Genomic DNA, 10,786 nt, shown 5'->3' with positions numbered 1-10,786 from the left:
CCTTGGAAGAAAAACTATGACAAACCTAGCCAGCGTATTAAAAGGCAAAGACATCACTTTGCCGACAAAGGCCAATAAAGGCAAAGCTATGGTTTTTCCACTAGTCAGGTACAGATGTGACAGTTGGGCCATAAAGAAGGATAAGCACTGAAAATTGATGCTTTTGAATTGTGGTGCTGAAGAAGACACTTGAGAGTCCCTTGGACTGCAAGGATATCAAACCAGTCCATCCTAAAGGAAATCAATCCTGAATATTCATTGGAAAGACTGATGCTGAAGCTGAAGCTCCAATATTTTGGCTACCTGAATCGAAGAGCTGACTCATCGGAAAAGACCCCAATGCTGGGAAAGATAGAAGGCAAAAGGAGAAAGGGGTAGCAGAAGATGAGATGGTTAGATAGCATCACCGACTCAATGGACATGAATTTGAGCAAATTCTGGGAGATAGTGGAGGACAGAGGAGCCTGGTGTACTTCAGTCGGTGGGGTCACAAAGAGTCAGACTCAACTTAGCAACTGAATAACAAAAACAAAAATAACAAATTGACATAAAAATAACATGTAGATCAATGGAATAGAACTGAAAGCCAAGGATAAACCCAAACATTTATGGTTAATTAATTTTTTGACCCACGTGCCATAGCAATTCAATGGAGAATAGTCTTTTCAGCAAATAGTGCTGGAACAACTGGATGGCCATATGAAAAAAGTGAATTTGAACCCATTCCTTACACTATATACAAAGACTGACTCCAAATGGATTATAAACCTAAATGTAAGAGGTAAGACAATAAAACTCTTAGAAAAAAATATGAGTACATTTCCACAACATTGGGTTAAGCAAAGTCATCTTAGATGTGACATAAAAAGCTCAAGAGACAAAAGAAAAATAGATACCTTGAACTTCACCAAAATGAAAACTTTTGTTCTTCAAAAGACATCAGAAAAGTAAAACAAACAAACAAACAAAAAAAACCACTCCACAGATGGGAGAAAATAGTTACAAACTTTATGTCTGATAAGGGACTTGCATCCATAATGAATTATCCATAACAAAGAATTCCTGCACATCAATAGTAAACAACAGTAACAAAACTCAAATAACTCAGTTTTTTAAATGGCCAAAGGTTTGAATAGGCTTTCTTCAAAGAATATGTATAAATGTTCAATAAACACACGAAAACATGATCATTAGTCACCGAGGAAATGCAAATAAAATGCACAATGAGATACCACCTTGCATCCACTAGAATGGCTATAATCAAAAAGTCAGATAATAATAGGTATTGGAGAGGATATGAACAAATTGAAATCCTTCTACATTGCTATCAGAAATGTAAAGTGATGCAGTTACTTTGCAAATGGCCTAGTAGTTTCTCAAAATTTTAATCAAATGGTTTTCATTGTTGTCGTTGTTGTCCAGTTATTAAGTCATGTCTGACTATTTGTGACCTCATGGACTGAAGCATGACAGGCTTCCCTGTCCTTCACTATCTCCTGTTTGCTCAGATTCATGTCCATTGAGTCAGTGATGCTATCTACCATCTCATCCTCTGCTGCCCTCTTCTCCTTTTGCCTTCAATCTTTCCCAGCATCAGGGCCTTTTCCAATGGGTCAGTTTTCAGTGGTTTTCATGTGACCCAGCAATTCCACTCCGAGGTATAAACCCACATGAATTGAAGATATATATCACACAGAAAAAATTCTGAGAAAGATTAATTACCAAAATTCACTCAAAAAGGAACAAAAAATATGTAGGACCTATGTCAAGTAAAGAATCTGACTTGATAAGCAAAATTTATCCCACAAAGAAAACCTTAGGTCCAGATGCCTTCACTGTTGAGTTCTAGCAAACATTTAAGAAATAAATAACACAAATTCCTACACAAACTCTTTCAGAAAAAAGAGAAGGCGGGAAAATTTCCCAAATTATTTTATAAGGCTGGTATTACCTTGATACCAAAGCCAGCAGAGACATGATAAAAATCAAAATATCTTAATGTCTCACATGAACATGGGTGTGTGCATGCATTCATGCATGCTCAGTCATGTCCGACATTTTGTAGCCCTGTGGACTACAACCCATCAAGCTCCTCTGTCCAGGATTTCCCAGGCAAGAATACTGGAGTGGGTTGCCATTTTCTCCTTCAGGGGATCCTCTACAACCCAGGAATCAAACCCACATCTCCTGTGTCTCCTGCATTGGCAGACAGATTCTTTAACACTAAGCCACCTGGGAAGCCCAAACATGGGTACTGCTGCTGCTGCTAAGTCGCTTCAGTCGTGTCCAACTCTGTGCGACCCCACAGACAGCAGCCCACCAGGCTCCCCCGTCCCTGGGATTCTCCAGGCAAGAACACTGGAGTGGGTTGCCATTTCCTCAGAACTCCTTAAAAAGAATATTGGCAAACAAAATCAAGCAACTTGTTAAAGGGATTGTATACTATGGCCAAGTGGAGTATTTCAGGGATGCAAGTTGGTTTAACATCCCAAAATCAAGTAATAATAAAGTAAAGACCTAGTTCCAACATTATCACAATAGGCACAGAAAAAGCATTGGACAAAAACCAACACCCATCCATTAAAAGAAAATCATATGTGAAATGAATTGCCAGTCCAGGTTCGATGCATGATACAGGATGCTCAGGGCTGGTGTACTGGGATGAACCAGAGGGATGGGATGGGGAGGGAGGTGGGAGGGGGGGTTCAAGATGGGGAACACATGTACACCTGGGGCAGATTCATGTCAATGTATGATAAAACCAATACAATAATGTAAAGCAATTAGACTCCAATTAAAATAAATAAATTAAAAATAAAAAATAAAATACTCTCAAAAAAGTAGGAACAGAAAGAAGCTTCCTAAACCAGCTAAAGGCATCTCAAGATTTTTCAACTGTCACACTTAATGACCAGAGGCAGAATATTTTCCACTAAGAGATTCTACCAGTGCAATAAAGTAAAGCAAGAAATTAAAAGCATAAGTGGAGAGGCAAAAATAATATTGTCTTTATTCATAAATTATATAATCACCTATGTATAGAATCTTCAGTTCAGTCGCTCAGTCGTGTCCGACTCTTTGCGACCCCATGAATCACAGCACGCCAGGCCTCCCTGTCCATCACCAACTCCCGGAGTTCACCCAAACTCATGTCCATTGAGTCGGTGATGCCATCCAGCCATCTCATTCTCTGTTGTCCTGTCTCCTCCCACCCCCAATCCCTCCCAGCGTCAGACTCTTTTCCATTGAGTCAACTCGTCGCATGAGGTGGCCAAAGTATTGGAGTTTCAGCTTTAGCATCAGTCCTTCCAATGAACACCCAGGATTGATCTCCTTTAGAATGGACTGGTTGGATCTCCTAAGGAACTACAAAAAAAAGCTACTAGAACTATTAAGTTAACACAATTCAAACTCAGTATGCAAAACTCAATTATATTTCTATATAATAGCAACAATCTGAATATAAAATTATGAAAACAATGCTAATCACAATAATATAAAAAAGAATAAAAGAGTTTGGAGTACATTTAAGAAACCTGCAAGACCTATATACTGAAAAGTAAAAAATATTGCTGAGAGAATTTAAAGATGTGAATGAATGGAGAGCTATATCTTCTTCATGTATTGGAAGACTCAATATTGTTAAAACGGTAATTTCACCCCAACTGAAATTCTCATCAACTCTTGTCTCTAGTCTATTTATCTGTAGTTCCATTTTGTTTTCAATATTTTGGATCATCTTTACTATCATTGATCAACTTCCCAAAGTAATGGGAATAAAAACAAAAATAAACAAATGGGACCTAATTAAACTTAAAAGCTTTTGCACAATAAAGAAAACTATAACCAAGGTGAAAAGGCAGGCTTCAGAATGGGAGAAAATAAGAGCAAGTGAAGCAACTGACAAAGAATTAATCTCAAAAAATATACAAGCAACTCATGCAGCTCAATACCAGAAAAATAAACGATCCAATCAAAAAAATGGGCCAAAGAGCTAATCAGACATTTCTCAAGAAAAGACATACAGATGGCTAACAAACACATGAAAAGATGCTCAACATCAGTCATTATCAGAGAAATGCAAATCAAAACCACAATGAGGTACCATCTCACGCAGGTCAGAATGGCTGCCATCAAAAAGTCTACAAATGCTGGAGAGGGTGTGGAGAAAAGGGAATCCTCTTACACTGTTGGTGGAAATGCAAACTAGTACAGCCACTATGGAGAACAGTGTGGAGATTCCTTAAAAAACTGGAAATAGAATTGCCATATGACCCAGAAATCCCACTACTGGCATGCACACCGAGGAAACCAGACTGAAAGAGACACCTGTACCCCAATATTCATTGCAGCAGTGTTTACATACCTAGGACATAGAAGCAACCTAGATGTCCATCAGCAGATGAATAGATAAGGAAGTTAGGTACATATACACAAGGGAATATTACTCAGCTATAAAAAAGAAAGCGTTTGAGTCAGTTTTAATGAAGTGGATGAAACTGCAGCCTATTATACAGAGTGAAGTAAGCCAGAATGAGAAACACCAATAGAATATATTAACGCATATACATGGAATTGAGAAAGACGGTAATGATGACCCTATATGTAAGATAGCAAAAGAGACACAGATGTAAAGAACAGACTTTAGGACAATGCGGGAGAGGCAAGGGTGGGACGATATGAGAGAAGAGCATCGAAACATGTATATTACCATATGTAAAATAACCAGTGCAAACTTGATGCATGAAGCAGGCACCCAAAGCTGGTGCTCTGGGACAACCCAGAGCAATGGGTTGGGCAGGAAGGTGGGAGGGGGGGGTCCAAGATGGTGGGGCACATGTATATCCATGGCTGATTTGTGTTGATGTATGGCAAAAACCACCACAATATTGTAAAGTAATTAGCATCCAATTAAAATAAATTAATTAATTTTTAAAAAGAGAAATTCTCATCAAAATCCCAGCAAGCTTATTTTGTAGAATGTGACAAGCTGATCCGAAAACATATATGGGAATGTAAAGACCCAGATCAGCCAAGACAACTTGGTAAAGATAAAAGCTGGAAAACTTACACTATCTTTATTCAAAACTTACTATTAAATGACAGCAATCCAGATAATACGGTTTGGTTCTAAGGGTATATATATGGAGAGAGAGACCAATGAACTACAACAGAAAGTTCAGAAATATACCCACATAACAATAAGAGTCTAAAAAAGCAATTCTACCATGAACAAAATCTCATTTGACATTTAAATATATATGATGGCAAATAAACACATGTAAAGAGTCTCAGCATCATTTGTTATTCAATCCAAATTAAAACCATAATGAGATTATACTACATACCCTCTAGAATGTCCACATACTGAAAGACTGACCCATCAAATTTTGGCAAGAATGTGGATAAATGGAATCCTCGTTTCACTTTGCTAGTGAAAATGTAAAATCATATAGCCACTTTAGTAATCGGTGTGTGAGTTGCTTTAAAAGTTAAGCACAGGAGTCGGGAGTGCGGGTCGAAGCCCGTAGTCCCGGCAGCTGTAGGGGCGGCGGTTGGGGGTCGCTCGAGTGGTTTTGCCCTGCAGCTCAGCGGAGGTGGCTTCGGCTCCGGCGGCCCAGGTGTGGCGGGGGCGACCCCTGATTCCCCGGGGCCGCCGGCTGTTGGAGCCCCGCCGGGCCCGCGCTCGCCGAGGCGGAGGGTCGGGGAAGCGTGGCCCCAGAGGCGGGCCGCCGGGCAGGGTGAGGAAGGGTGAGCGAGGGGGAAGCACAGGGAAAGGAAAATGAGGGTGGCTGCGAAGTGCCCTCAGCTTCGGGCGCTGTGCGGGTCTCATCCGGAGATCACGCCTGGTGGATCCTTTTCTGAAGGAAGAAGAATATTCTTTAAAGTGTGGAGGGCGCTTGCACCTGGGGTCCGAAACTGGGAGTGTATAGAATTTAAGCCTTCTCTCAGAAGTCTATTGGTAGAGTTAAAGAAGACAGCCAACCAAAGGTCATCTGAAATTGTGACTGGCTGATAATGCCAGGACAAAATTAGAGATCACTACTCAAGCATAAGGCCTCCACGAAGATGTTTGATTTAAAGGCTTGGGCTGAGTGTGTTGTGGAATGGGCTGCAAAGGACCCATATGGCTTCCTTACAACAGTTATTTTGGCTCTGACGCCTTGTTTCTAGCAAGTGCTGTGCTGTCTTGGAAATTGGCCAAGATGATTGAGGCCAGGGAAAAGGAGCAAAAGAAGAAACAAAAACGTCAAGAAAACATTGCAAAAGCTAAACGACTGAAAAAGGATTGAAGGAATGAACAGGCTGTGCATCCAGAGGAAAATTGTTCGGGAAATTATGCATCTTTGAAAGGAACCATTAAGGTTTCTTTTTGGATCTTATGACAGTATTACTAAATGAAGTGTGAGTCTATGGAAGAACCATGTCAGTTCTCACTTGTACTGTAGCAACTTTTCGGCTTCGGTATAGAAGTCTGTTGACAGTTACTGTAAATCGGCATTTATTATGCTACAGATTCTTATAACTGACTTTCATTTGTCTTTTTGCAGCTTATGTATGAATACTAAAATGAAAACATCCTGTGAAGAAAAGTGGCTTTAGATTAAGAACTCTATTCAAATAATGGCTTAAAATGTGGTCCTCTTCTGGACAAAAGAGATTAAGAATGCAAAAATCAAGAGTCGTTCTGAGCAGAAAAGCGTGGTTTGGCTTAAAAGATCTATGGTGTATTAATTACATCTCTTATCATTATTACTTATTTTTTGGAATAGAATCATTTCTGGTTTCCTCAAAGCAAAATAATATCATTCAGTGAGTACTTCTCTATTTTCTGTATTTTTCTTATTTTAGCTTTTGAGATACTGGTAATTCCCAGATAGTCTGCATTTTTAAAAATCTAATTTTATAAAGAATTTTCTTGTTATCTTGACTGTGTAGAATACCACCTCCTGGATATAATCATTTTTGTACTTATGAACACTGCCATTTTCTTAGAGATGACTTGAGTAGAGTAACACTATGATTTAAAGCTTAAGAATAAAAATGCCAAATCTGTAGTACCTTGGAACCAGTTTATTCTCACTTGTGCTAAGTAGAAATGTGAAGTAGTTAATATGTCTTATCAGATAATTTGCTGATTATATAGATACCACTTTTGTTTTTTATTTCATTCTTTGTTTTAATTCATGTGGTGGTGATGTCCTTTACTTTTTGATCAGACAGGTTCACAGTGAAAATTAAAACTTCAACTTTCTTTTAAGGAACTTTTAAAGAGTTACGGTTATGTCATGTGTCATAAATGGTAAAGAAGGTCTTAACATTTGGAAAAATTTTGTTTGCATTGTATTAATTGGGTGAAAAAAGGTGTAAATTGTGTCAAAATGAGAATGTTATAATTCGAAATAAAGAAGTAAAGGCTAAAAATAAATAAATAAATAAAAGTTAAGCACAGGGCTTGCCTGGTGGCTCAATGGTAAACAATCCGCGTGCCGATACAGGAGACACGGGTTCAATTCCTGGTCTCAGAAGATCCCACATGCCAGGGAGGAACTAAGCCTCAATAGTTGTGCCACAACTATTAAGCCTGTGCTCTAGAGCCCAGGAACCTCAACTACTGAGCCCACGTGCCCACGAGCTCTAGAATCCATGCTCCACGACAAAAGAAACCACTTCAATTAGAAGCCCATGCACCACAACTAGAGAGTAGCCCCCGCTTGCTGAAACTAGAGAAAAACCAACGGCAGCAATGAAAATCCAGCACAGCCATAAATAAATAAATATTTTTTAAAAAGTTAAGCACAGACATTCCTTGATCAGTTTGCTCGATCAAAAATATTTGTGTTCTGCCTTCATTCATGCTGCCCAACCCATAGTTCCTGCACTTTTCAATAGTTCAGCTTCGTGGGCTGTGATATTCCCACAACCTTGACATACAGTCTACATCACTAGCCAGCATGTGTATCGTCCACCCACATACACATGCAACAGAAGCTTCCTCACACAATACTACACTGCTTGTAGGCAACACCTTCTGGTATGTCAAAATCCACTGTATTTTGAAAAATTCTTATTGCATTCACTCAACTGACTTTTAACTAGTAGTAAACTGTAGTTTGAAAAACACCTCCAAAGTCAGGATGAAGGCACATCAGTTTACCTACACTGACTTTCTAAAGTTAAGTTATCCTGTACGGACTGATCTGGATCTTCAAGTTGCTTTACATACTCAGAGGATAACATTTTAGACAAACATGCACAGGTTGAAAAAAGGAAGCTCTAACCGCTTAGAGTGGATCAATAGATTCCCATCACTGTTGGAGGCCTGTGGTTCAGGACCGGAACACGGAGCCAAGTTTTTAGCAGCTCCTGAGTTTTGATTTCAAAGTCAACCATGTGTCTGATTCCAAAATAATTCACTCCAGGGAGATCAAATTCACTGAAAGTTACCTTCCTGCAGGACTTGGTTGTAGAACATAGTTTTGGGTAGAATACCCATAGCTCAGTCAGTAAAAAGTCTTTCTGCAATGCAGGAGACCCGGGTCAGGAAGATCCCTTGGAGAAGGAAATGGCAACCAGCTCCAGTATTCTTGCCTGGAGAATCCCATAGACAGAGGAGCCTGGCAGTCGACAGTCCGTAGGGTTGCAAGAGTCAAACAGAACTTAGTGACTAAACCACCACCACCACAAGGAAAAGGAAGGGTGTGTACGTGACTACAACAGTAAACAACAGGAAACAATAGCAACAATTCTGTGAGTGGAAGAAGGGGTGGCTGAGTACAAACCTCCATATGAGATAACACTTCAGGTGAAGCAAGAGAAGGGGCTGAGCATAAAGGTTCAGTTCAGTTCAGTTCAGTCACTCAGTCGTGTCCAACTCTTTGCGACCCCATGAATCACAGCACGCCAGGCCTCCCTGTCCATCACCAACTACCGGAGTCCACCCAAACTCATGTCCATTGAGTCAGTGATGTCACCCAACCATCTCATCCTCTGTCGTCCCCCTCTCCTCCTGCCCTCCGTCCTTCCCAGCATCAGGGTCTTTTCAAATGAGTCAACTCAAAGTATTGGAGTTTCAGCTTCAACATCAGTCCTACCAATGAATACCCAGGTCTGATCTCCTTTAGGATGGACTGGCTGGATCTCCTTGCAGTCCAAGGGACTCTCAAGAGTCTTCTCCAACACCACAGTTCAAAAGCATCAATACTTCAGCTCTCAGATTTCTTTATAGTCCAATTCTCACATCCATACAGGACCACTGGAAAAACCATAGCCTTGACTAGACAGACCTTTGTTGGCAAAGTAATGTCTCTGCTTTTTAATATGCTGTCTAGGTTGGTCATAACTTTCTTTCCAAGGAGTAAGCATCTTTTAATTTCATGGCTGCAATCACCATCTGCAGTGATTTTGGAGCCCAGAAAAATAAAGTCAGCCACTGTTTCCACTGTTCCCCCATCTATTTGCCATGAGGTGATGGGACCAGATGCCATGATCTTAGTTTTCTGAATGTTGACCTTTAAGCCAACTCTTCCACTCTCCTCTTTCACTTTCAAGAGGCTCTTTAGTTCTTCACTTTCTGCCATAAGGGTGGTGTCATCTGCATATCTGAGGTTATTGATATTTCTCCTGGCAATCTTGATTCCAGCTTGGACTTCATCCAGCCCAGCATTTCTCATGATGTACTCTGCATATAAGTTAAATAATCAGGGTGACAATATACAGCCTTGACATACTCCTTTCAGTTCAGTTCAGTTCAGTCGCTCAGTCGTGTCCGACTCTCCTCGACCCCATGAATCACAGCACGCCAGGCCTCCCTGTCCATCACCACCTCCCGGAGTTCACTCAAACTCATGTCCACAGAGTCGGCGATGCCATCCAGCCATCTCATTCTCGGTCGTCCCCTTCTCCTCCCACCCCCATTTGGAACCAGTCTGTTGTTCCATGACTGGTTCTAACTGTTGCTTCCTGACCTGCATACAGGTTTCTCAGGAGGCAGGTCAGGTGGTCTGGTATTTCCATCTCTTTCAGAATTTTCCACAGTTTCTTGTGATCCACACAGTCAAAGGCTTTGGCATAGTCAGTAAGGCAGAAATAGATGTTTTTCTGGAACTCTCTTGCTTTTTCAGTGATCCAGCGGACATTGGCAGTTTCATCTCTTGTTCCTCTGCCTTTTCTAAAACCAGCATAAAGGTTAAGTAACCCAAACTAGGAGTGCAGAGAGCAGGCTGGATATGACGGTAAACAGAGCCAGGGCATGTTATGACTTTCAAGGGAAGATATGGTTCAACATATTGACTATTCTCTCTTCCATCCATTGTACTATCTTCCAGTCTAAGGCTGCTCTGGGAATTCAGGTGAACACACAAACAGCATGATAACAGATGGTGAGCAATTACCTATTGCAGTGGTGGTTACAGAGCCATATAAACTGCATCATACTTAATAATGAAAGACTAAAGGCTTTCTCCCTACATCTGAGAACGAAGGAAGGATATCTGTTCTTATCACTTCTATTCAACATTGCATGGAAATTCTATCCAGTGAAGTTAGGCAAGAAAAAGAAATGAGGTAGCAGCAGACTCACAGATACAGAGAACAAATTAGCAGTTACCAGTGGGGAGAGAGACAGATGAGAGAGGCCATATAGGACTGGGGATAAAAGAGAAAAAAGTTATTATGGGATTATAGGAAATCATGTGTACAATTTTTTGAAAATTGTAAAGCATTATAGGATTTAAAGAATCTTTCTTTCAATAAAAAAATTTTTAAGGTTAAAAAATAAAGTAAT

At 40.3% G+C, this 10,786-nt stretch overlaps 1 pseudogene; it reads left to right on the top strand.

The window, feature by feature from the left end:
* The first annotated feature begins 6,069 nt into the window (after positions 1-6,069).
* Positions 6,070-7,691, top strand: LOC148775575 (small integral membrane protein 15-like; annotated as a pseudogene).
* Positions 7,692-10,786: the final 3,095 nt, after the last annotated feature.

The sequence above is a fragment of the Moschus berezovskii genome, chromosome 14 (assembly GCF_049115385.1).
Source record: "Moschus berezovskii isolate FMDL1 chromosome 14, NW_MosBer_1.0, whole genome shotgun sequence".
NCBI lineage: Eukaryota > Metazoa > Chordata > Mammalia > Artiodactyla > Moschidae > Moschus > Moschus berezovskii.
The sequence above is the reverse complement of the archived record's forward strand: the minus strand, read 5'-3'. Positions and strand labels throughout refer to the sequence as shown.